At 42.4% G+C, this 10,646-nt stretch overlaps 1 pseudogene; it reads left to right on the plus strand.

The window, feature by feature from the left end:
* Positions 1-7,716: 7,716 nt before the first annotated feature.
* On the plus strand, positions 7,717-10,396 carry LOC105465423 (CREB-regulated transcription coactivator 1 pseudogene; annotated as a pseudogene).
* The last annotated feature ends 250 nt before the right edge of the window (positions 10,397-10,646 follow it).

Below are 10,646 nucleotides of genomic sequence, written 5' to 3' on the forward strand. Positions count from 1 at the left end.
TAAGGGTAGGTCTTTTCAGAGTGCAAGTTTTGACAGGAGAATGATCACGAAAGAAGACAAAAGTGTTTGGGGGCTTGGGAGTTGGAAAATGCACCTAAAGAAGGGAAAAACACTACATTAAGTAGAATGACAGCAATATTTCTGCCAAAGACCAACTTTCTTCAATTTGCAATCCCATATAGGTTCATTCAGAGGTAAATTACAAACCCAGACATTAGCCTAGAATGATTGGTAGCACTTTTATAAGGACATGTCTTGAAACAGAAAATTCACAACTAATATTTTAATCATTTTTTTTTCTTTCTTGTCACTCTTGACTTCAATTTGATAATAGCCAGGTAAGCATTCCAGGAGCTACTGGGCTAAAGTACTTCCGGATAATATCCCCACTGTCTCAGGGATTAGTGGTCATAGGTGACCCGTTAAGAATGAGACATTGTGTCAATTCCAAAGTTCAAGCAGAGCTTCACCTCTAAATCTATTTTAGATAATTCTTTTGATAGTTGGAATATAATATATCTTGAGATCACTGCTTTTAATTAATGATTAACCCTCTGCCTTTATCTTAATTCCCTTTATCTTCATCAGTGAAAGAGTCACACTGTGCCAATGAGGATTGTTGGGTTGGAGGTCAGAAGCAAGTGAACCTTATTTCATCTTTAGTTTGAAATTACATTTCTTTAAATATTGCTTCAAGGCAAAATCAATGGGTATAAACAGAAAATGCTCAAGTATGAGAAAAACAGACTTCAAGGTGAAGTCTTTAAAATATACGGCTCATGAAGAAAAAGCATCCAAAAGGCATATATTTCCACTTCTAGGGAGTGAAAAAGATGAGCCATAAAGTGTAATCGTTTTATATTAGCAACTTCCATCTTCTCACATTCATAATTGCTTTAGCTAATGCAAAAGTGAAGATTTTAGTATTATCAGACATTTGTTTGGGTGAACAGGAAAATGTGATCTAACAAAATAGTAACACAGGATGCAATAAAGTACTACTTTAGAAACGACAGCAAGAGTTACAAATTCCAGCGGTGCTGGGTCCCATGATCCTTAAATTGCATATAAATAATTAATATGCATACCCTAATGCCAGCTTCTGTGCACTACATTTAGTATGAATTATATGGAAATGCTTCAAAAATGCCTTTAATAGTCAAGGGAATTGCTACCCTCCAAGATATGCAGGAAATAAAATCATTTGTTTGAAAAATAAAACGAAAACAGAAGATCTGATTTAAAAACATTCAGGAAAGGCAAGTTTCTTGATCAAATATCTTGTTTTTTATGTGTGTTTTATCTTTTAGGATTTGTACTAGCCTTCAGGAATACAAAAGTGCGTATGAGTCCTTAGAAAAAGAACATGGTGAAATCACACAAATAACAAAACTGCTGAACAATTAGGAAGTAGTAAAGGGCAAGTCCTGAGAGTTAGACAGCTCCCTAGAGGGGACACTTGAATAAAGAGTTGAGTACACCAAGGAAGAGATATATGTATTTTTAAATGTTGTATGTCAAAGCAAAGAAAAATTCAATATGTATTTGGAAGATTTAAGAGAATCTATGTAGGCTATGCTTATGATCATAAAAATGTCAATATATGACAATACTAGGGTTACTCCCATGGCTAGGCCAACATGTCAAAACAGTTTTCACCTAATGTTAGGCAATAATTGCTCCTGATACCAACTGGGCTGAGAACTGAGAAAGAGGCCTTCAAGTGCTAATTGAGGTTCAAAGAAATCATTTCACTGGAGGAGTTTCATGGGACCAATGCCAGTGGCCCCCATGAACTGCGCATTGCTCTGAAGTTTTGAAAACATAAGACTCCTTGAATTACCTCAGTTTTGTTCTTTCATACTTATGCATTCTAGTAGGTGGGTTTGACGAGACCCGGCCCTGCTGGTCTTTAAGAATATTCAGGAAGGGCCGGGCGCGGTGGCTCAAGCCTGTAATCCCAGCACTTTGGGAGGCCGAGGCAGGCGGATCACGAGGTCAGGAGATCGAGACCATCCTGGCTAACACGGTGAAACCCCGTCTCTACTAAAAAAAAAAAAAAAAAAAAAAAAAAAACTGGGCGAGGTGGCGGGCGCCTGTAGTCCCAGCTACTCGGGAGGCTGAGGCAGGAGAATGGCGTGAACCCGGGAGGCGGAGCTTGCAGTGAGCTGAGATCCGGCCACTGCACTCCAGCCTGGGCGGCAGAGCGAGACTCCGTCTCAAAAAAAAAAAAAATATTCAGGAAGATAGTCAATTAACAACATACATTATTGCTGGAACATAAAACTGGTTAAATTGAACTGCAGATGATTTAGAAGAGTCTAGACAGCACAGCTAAGTTAATTTGGAGGGCTCTAGAGCCAGAATGCCTGGATTTAAATTCTGAAACCACAATTTACTAAATGATGACTTTGAGCAACTTGCTTAAACTTCATTTACCTTAGTTTCCTCATCTATAAAATAGTTATAACACTACCTAGAGCCTTCATAAAGTTATTGTAAGGAACGAAGGAGTAAATACATGTAAGCCACTTAGAATAGAACCAGCACATAACAATAACGCTACAAATCTTAGCTAAAATTCCTGTATCATAAAGATTCAGAGTTTGAGCTCTGGAGTCATACTGCTACTTTGATTTCATTTCTTACTGGATGAGAAAGTTCTAACTCGGCTCCTATTGCAGTAGCACCTACTGCAAAGGTCATTATGTATAACCATTAGCAAAATGCTCAGTTCTCAATGTGTCAGCAGTTAAAAAAGCCATCACTGTTATTCTTGATATTTTATAAGATTTTCAAACACTATTATAAAATCAGATGCTTTAATTTATGGACATAATCGTTATAAAATGTTATTCAGAGAAATAGTGAATATCTTATACATTTTTATCTAATTCCTGAAATGGTCTCTCAGCCTGCAGACTTTGAAGTTTTTCAGAAGCCAGAGAGAGGGGACAGAGGAGAAGCTATTTTATTACGTTGAGTGGTAAATTATACTCATTTTTAGCATGCAGAACTAAATTTTCATAGTATAAAAAAAGTCTAGCCAGAAGCTTTGTCTGCATGACCATACAACTGGGAAAATCTGTATTTTGTTAACAAAGTATATATAAATATGAAGAGACAAACAGTTATTGTCCTTAACAGTTATTGTCCTTAGAGTAACTGTGTTTGTTTCGATGAAAGCAAATATTTACAATATTTGCTGTAAATAATATACCTTGACAGACATACAAAATAATGTGACATTTCCTCCTTTCTATAGTATTAAGGATCAAACTTAGTTGATCCACACCAATTATCTGGATATAACTTGCCAAAAATAAAGCGATTTCAACATATGAAGACAAAAATCAAATTATAAATGTGTTCTTCCAAGTTTTATCTAGTGAATCAAGTGAATCTAGTAATAAATGAGGTACCAGTAAGTGATTCGTACAACCAAGATCGATTCCACTATGTTCTCAATATATAAAAAGTTTCATTAAAATTAGGAAGAGCTTTTTTTAAAAAAAAATAATTGCTTATTTTTATGAATATAGGGGTACTGGTGCAGTGATGTCACTAAGATACACTGCAGAGTGGTGTAATCTGGGCTTTTAGTGTACCTTTCACACAAATTGTGTACATTGTACCCAAAAGATAGTATTTCATCCCTCTTCTGACTCCTTTCTTCTTACCAGTTGTAATCTCCAGTGTCTTTTTTATCACTTTGTATCTGTGTGTACCCATTGTTTAGCATCTATTTATAAAATGAGAATATGTAGTTTTAAATTTTCTGTTCCTGAGTCATTTCACTAAGAATAATAGCCTCTAGTTCCATCCATATTGCTGCAAAAGACATGAATTCATGCTTTTTCATGCCTAAGTAGCATGTCATGATATACATATACCAAATTCTCTTTATTTAACTTTTTGGTTCAGGGGTATAAGTGCAGGTTTGTTACATAGAGATATTGTGTGTCATGGAGCTTTGGCATACATATTATTTCATCACCTGGGCAATAAACATAGTACATGATAGGTAGTTTTATGATCCTTTCCCTCCTCCAAACCTTCACCCTGTATCCATAAATAGGCTTCAGGGTCTGTTGCTCCCTTCTTTGTGTCCATGTGTTCTCAATGTTTAGCTTCCACTCATAAGTGAGAACAAACAGTATTTGGCTTTCTGTTCCTGTGTTAGTTTACTTAGGATAGTAGCCTCCAGCTTCATCCATGTTGCTGCAAAGGACATGATCTTATTATTTTTTATAGCTGCATAGAATTCCGTGGTTTATAGGTACCACGTTTTCTTTATTCAGCTTACCATTGATGTGCATTTCAGTTGATTTCATGTCCTTGCTATTGTGAATAGTGCTGCAGTGAACATACATGTATATGTGTCTTTATGACAGAATGATTCATATTCCTTTGGGTATATCCCCAATAATGAGATTTCTGGGTTGAATGGTAGTTCTGTTTTTTGTTCTTTGAGAAATTGCTACACTGATTTCTACAATGGTTGAACTGATTTATAGTTCCAACAACAGTATATAAGTGTTCCCTTTTCTCCACAACCTCACCAACATCTGTTTTTTTTTTTAGTTTTTAATAATAGCCATTGTGACTGGTATGAGATGGTATCTCACTGTGGTTTTAATTTACATTTCTCTAATGATCACTGATATTGAGTTTTTTTCATATGCTTGTTGGCCACATATTTGTCTTCTTTTGAAAAGTGTCTCTTCATGTCCTTTGCCCACTTTTTAATTAGGTTGTTTTTTTCTTGTAAATTTGTTTAAGTTCCTTATAGATGCTAGATATTAGACCTTTCACAGTTGTATAGTGCAAAAATTTTCTGATTTTGTAGGTTGCCTGTTTACTTTATTGCTAGTCTGCTGTGCAGAAGCTCTTTAGTCTAATTAGATCCCATTTGTCAATTTTTCCTTCTATTGCAATTGCTTTTGGAATTATCATCATAAAATCTTCGCCTGTTCCTATGTCAAGAATGGTACCGAGGTTGTCTTCCAGGGTTTTAGAGTTCTGAGTTTTTGTGTAAGGTTTTTTTTTGGGGGGGGGGTGGATTGACTCTCCCTGTGTCACCCAGGCTGGAGTGCAGTGGCGCCATTTCAGTTCACTGCAAGCTCCGCCTCCCGGGTTCCCGCCATTCTCCTGCCTCAGCCTCCTGAGTAGCTAGGACTGCAGATGCCTGCCACCTCACCTGGCTAATTTTTTTGTATTTTTAGTAGAGACTGGGTTTCACCGTGTTAGCCAGGATGGTCTCGATCTCCTGACTTCGTGATCCACCTGCCTCAGCCTCCCAAAGTGCTGGGATTACAGGCGTGAGCCACTGTGCGCAGCCCTTAAGTCTTTAATTCATCTTGAGTTGGTTTGTGTGGTGTAACAAAGGGGTCAAGCTTCAATATTTTACATTTGGCTAGCCAGTCATCTCAGCACTACTGACTACAGAGTCCTTTTTCTATTGCTTGTTGTCATCAACTTTGTCAAAAATTAGATGGCTGTAGTTGTGCAGCTTTATTTCTGGGGTCTCTACTTTGGTCCATTGATCTATGTGACTGTTTTTGTACCAATAGCATGCTGTTTTATTTACTGTACACTTGTATAGTTTGAAGTAGGGTAATGTGATACCTCCAGCTTTGTTCTTTTTGCTTGGGATTGCCTTGGCTATTCAGACTCTTTTTTTGGTTCCTTATGAATTTTAAAACAGCTTTTTCTAATGTGGTGAAGAATGTCATTAGTAGCTTCATAGGAATAGCATTAAGTCTGCAAATGGCTTTGGGCAGTATGATCACTCTAATATTGATTATTCCTACCCATGAACATGGAGTGTTTTATCATTTTTCTGTATCCTGATTTCTTTGAACAGTGTTTTGTAATTCTCACAGAAGAGATAATTCACCTCCTTAGTTATCTGTATTCTTAGGTATTTCATTTTTTTCTGTGGCTATTGTGAATGGGATTGTATTCTTGAGTTAGCATTCAGCTTGGACAATGTTGGTGTATAGAAATGCTACTCATTTTGGACATTGATTTTGTAATCTGAAACTTTGCCTGGCATGTTTATCACATCTAGGAATCTTTGGGGAGAGACTAGGGTTTTCCCAGGTTGAGTATCATATTGTCTGTGAAGAGAAACAGCTTGACTTCCTCTCTATTTGAATGCCTTTTCTTTCTTTCTCTTGTCTGATTTCTCTGGCGAGGACTTCCAAAACTATGTTGAATGAAGTGTTGAAAAAAGGAATCCTTGTCTTGTTCTTATTTTCAAGAGGAATGCTTCCAGCTTCCACCTGCTCAGTATGATGTTGGCTGTGGATTTGTCATAGATGTCTCTCATTATTTTGAGTTATGTTACCTCAACGCCTAGTTTGATGAGGGTTTTTAACATAAAAGAATGTTGAATTTGATCAGAAGGTTCTTCTACATCTACTAATATGAACATGCGGTTTTTGGCTTTAGTTCAGTTTATGCGGCGAATCACATTTATGGATTTGCATATGTTGAACCTTTCTTGCATCTCAGGATTAAAGTCAACTTGATTGTAGTGTTTTAGCTTTTTGAAATGCTGCTGGATTTTGTTTTCTAGTATTTCGTTGAGGATTTTTTCATCAATAATCATCAAGGATATTTGCTTGAAGTTTTCCTTTTTCATTGTGCCTCTTCCAGCTTTTGGTATCAGGATAATGCTGGCCTCATAGAATGAGTTAGGGAGGAGTCCCTCCTCCTCAATGTTTTGAAATACTTTCAGTAGGAATGGTACCAGATCTTCTTTATAATTCTGGTAGGATTTGGTCATGAATCCATCTGCTCCTTGGATTTTTCTGCTTGGTAGGCATCTTGTGACTGATTTAACTCTGAAACTCATTATTTGTCTGTTCAGAATTCAATTTCTTCCTGGTTCAACCTTGAAGGTTATTATGTTTCCAAGAATTTCTATTTCTTGTAGCTTTTCTAGTTTGTGTGCATAGTGGTGTTTGTGGTAGTCTCTGAGAGGATTTGTAGTTCCCGTAGTCATTTTTGATTGTATTCATTTGGACCTTCTCTATTTTTTCCTTTATTAGTCTAGCTAGTAGTCTACCAATCTTATTTATTCTTTCAAATAACCAACTCCTGGATACTTTGGTCTTTTGTGTGGCTTTTTGCATTTCAATTTTCTTCAGTTCAGCTCTCATTTTGGTTATTTCTTCCTCTATCGTGGGGGTTGCTTTTCTCTTTGTTTTCTAGTTCTTCTAAGTGTCATTTTAGATTGTTGAGATCTTTTTCATTTTTAATGTGGTATTTAATGCTATAAACTTTCTTAAAACTGCTTTAACTGTGTCCCAGAGATTCTTCTATGTCATATCTTCGTCTTCATTCATTTCAAAAAAGTTTTAATTTCTGCCTTAATTTCATTGTTTACCCAATAGTCATTCAGGAGCATGTCATTTAATTTCCATGTGATTGCATAGTTTTGAGTGTTTTCTTAGTATAGATTTCTGTTTTTATTGTGCTGTGATCTGACAGTGTGTTTGGTATAATCTTATTTTTTTCTAATATGCTGAGGATGGTTTTATGTCTGATTGTCTGGTCAATTTTAGAGTATTTTTATTATGTGCAGATGAGACAAATGCATACTATGCTGTTTTGGGATAGAGAATTCAGTAGATACCTGTTAGGCCCGTTTAGTCAAGCGTCAAGTTCAAGTCCTATTTATCTCTGTTCGTTTTCTGCCTCAATAATATGTATAGTACTGTCAGTAGAGTGTTGAAGTCTCCCACTATTACTGTGTGGTTATCTAAGTCTCTTCAGAGATCTCTAAAAACCTGCTCTGCAAATCTGGATGCTCCTGTGTTGGGCACATATATATTTAAGATAGGTCTTGTTGAATGGATCCCTCTACTATTATGTAATGCCCTTTTTGTCTTTTTAAAATCATCTTTGGACTAAAGTGTATCTTGTCTGAAATTAGAATAGCAACCCTGGCATTTTTCTTTTCATCTTGTATATTCAGCAAGAAGGTCACACTGCACAATAAGAAACAGGCAGAGGAGATGGCGGCTTTCCAGGAGGTCATGAAGGGACTGAGCCTGATGGGGCAGCAGGGCTCCAGCTCCAGAAATCCCAGTACCTGCAACTGGGCCCAAGCGTGGCCAGTACTACGGCGGTTCCCTGCCCAGTGTGAACCAGATGGGGAGTGGCACCATGGACCTGCCCTTCCAGACCCCCTTCCAATCCTTGGGCCTGGACACCAACCTGACCACCAGGCACCATGGGCTGCTGAACAGGGTGTACTGGGAGCGCAGCTGGCTAGGCTCCCCGCACCGCCTACACCTGTCAAGGGACAAACACGAACGGCAGGCCAACAGCTACCCCTAGGGCACACTGTACCTCTCGCCACCCGTGGACACCAGCTGGAGAAGGACCAATTCTGACTCTGCCCTGCACCAGAGCACAATGACGCCCAGGCTGCCAGAATCCTTTACTAGTGGGTCCCAGGACATGCACCAGAAAAGAGTCTTACTGTTAACAGTCCTGGGAATGGAAGAGACCACATCAGAGGCAGACAAAAACCTTTCCAAGCAAGCGTGGGAAACCAGGAAGACAGGATCCACGACCAAGTCCTGAGCGGAATCAACATCTTCCCGTCCGCCGACCAGAAAAACACTACAGCCCTGATCTCCACCACCCACAATTCTGGGGGTTCCCTGCCCGGCCTGACCAACATCCACTTCCCCTCCCGGCTCAACCCCGAGGAGCCCACCTCCCCCACACTGAGTAGCTCCAGCAGCACCAGCAACCTCTTGGCCAACCTGATGCACCTGGGCATCAGCGGCGCCGGCCAGGTGATGAGCACACCTGGCTCCCCTCCGCAGCACCGTCCAGCCAGCGTTAGGCCCCTGTCCCTGAGCACAGAGGTGAGCCATCAGCAGGCATTGCCCACCCTGTCCCCACTGCCATCCATCACTCAGGCCGTGGCCTTGGATGCCCTGTCTCTGGAGCAGCAGCTGCCCTACGCCTTCTTTACCCAGACCGACTCCCAGGAGCCGCTGCCGCAGCCCCAGCCTCCGCCGCCCCCTCTGCCTGCGTTCCAGCAGCGGCCACCCCCGCCGCCCCCACAGGCGCCGGTCTGCCTGCCCCCCGAAGGCCCCCTGTTGCCCAGCACCAACCTGAGTCCTGGGCCACAGGCGCCCCCGCTAGCCGTCACGGTACCATCCTGTCTCTTCCAGTCCCCCCGGAGAATCCCGGCCAGCCGTCGATGGAGATCCACATCGCCTCGATGCCGGCTCTGTAGCAGTAGCGGCACTAGCCCCGTCTCCTCGCCAACCAGTCTCCCACTTCGCCAGTCTCCAATCAAGGCTTCTCTCCAGGGAGCTCCCGGCAACACACTTCCACCCTGGGCAGCGTGTTTGGGAACGCACACTATGAGCAGCAGATGGCGGCCAGGCAGGCCAATGCTCTGTCCCACCAGCTGGAGTAGTTCAACACGATGCAGAACGCCAGCAGCTCCCTGTACAGCCCGGGATCCACGCTCAACTACTCGCAGGTGGCCATGATAGGCCTCATCGGCAGCCACGGGCGCCTGCCGAACTCACAGCAGCTGGGCTACCTCAGCCACCGTGGCATCCCCAACATCATCCTCACAGTGGCAGGAGAGTCTCCCCCACTCCCCCAGCCTCTTTAAAGAACTGACCAGCTCCTGGTTGGGGTCGGCGACGTCAGCTTCGACTCCGACAGCCAGTTTCCCCTGGATGAACTCAAGATCGACCCCCTGACCCTGGACGGCCTGCACATGCTCAATGACCCCGACGTGGTTCTGGCCGACTCAGCCACCCAGAACACCTTCCGGATGGAGCGCCTGTGAGCGGGCGTGCCGGCACCCTGCCACTCAGCCATCCCGATGGCGCCTCCCCAGCCCGGGGACAGCAGCGCTCAGTCCCTCACCAACAGCTGAGCTTGTGATTCTGAGCTTGCAATGCCGCCAAGTGCCCCCAGCTCGCCCCCGGTTGTCCACCTCCTGCGAAGCCCAATTGCTAGGCCGCGAGCCCAGCGTCCACCCACTTGCCGGCCCGGGCTGGGCTGGGATCCGAGGCTCTGAGCCCCCCGCCCCCGCAGACCCTCCCTGCACGTGCTCCCTAGCCCGCAGCTCCAGGGCCTGAGTCGTCCACTGTAAGATGCGGGAAGTATCAGCTCCCGGCACGGCGAACAGGCTTAGGGGAGGGGCGCGCGTGGGTCCGCCAGGTCTGTGGGCCACGGTGCATTTTCTGACTGTCCAGCCCTCACTGCCTTCCTCGGTTCCTGGTCCCCCAACCCATCTGCCACCCCCAGCCTGTGGTCAGGTAGAGATTGAGCCCGCAAGCCTCCCCAGGGAGGAGGCGCCAGAGCGCGGGGCAGACGCAAAGTGAAATAAACAATATTTTGACGGCAAAATTATATACATATATAAAATATATATAATAAACATAATATATAAAAATGCTGAATTACACCCCTCTTTCTTCTGGCTTGTAGGGCTTGTGCTGAAAGTTCCACTATTAGCCTGATGGGTTTCCCTTTGTAGGTGACCTGTCCCTTCTCTCTAACTGGCTTCAATTTTTTTTTTTTTTTTTCCCTCTCATGTCTCTCTTGGAAATCTAATCATCGTGTGCCTTGGGAATGGTCATCATGTATAG

Source organism: Macaca nemestrina, chromosome 13, assembly GCF_043159975.1.
Source record: "Macaca nemestrina isolate mMacNem1 chromosome 13, mMacNem.hap1, whole genome shotgun sequence".
Lineage (NCBI taxonomy): Eukaryota > Metazoa > Chordata > Mammalia > Primates > Cercopithecidae > Macaca > Macaca nemestrina.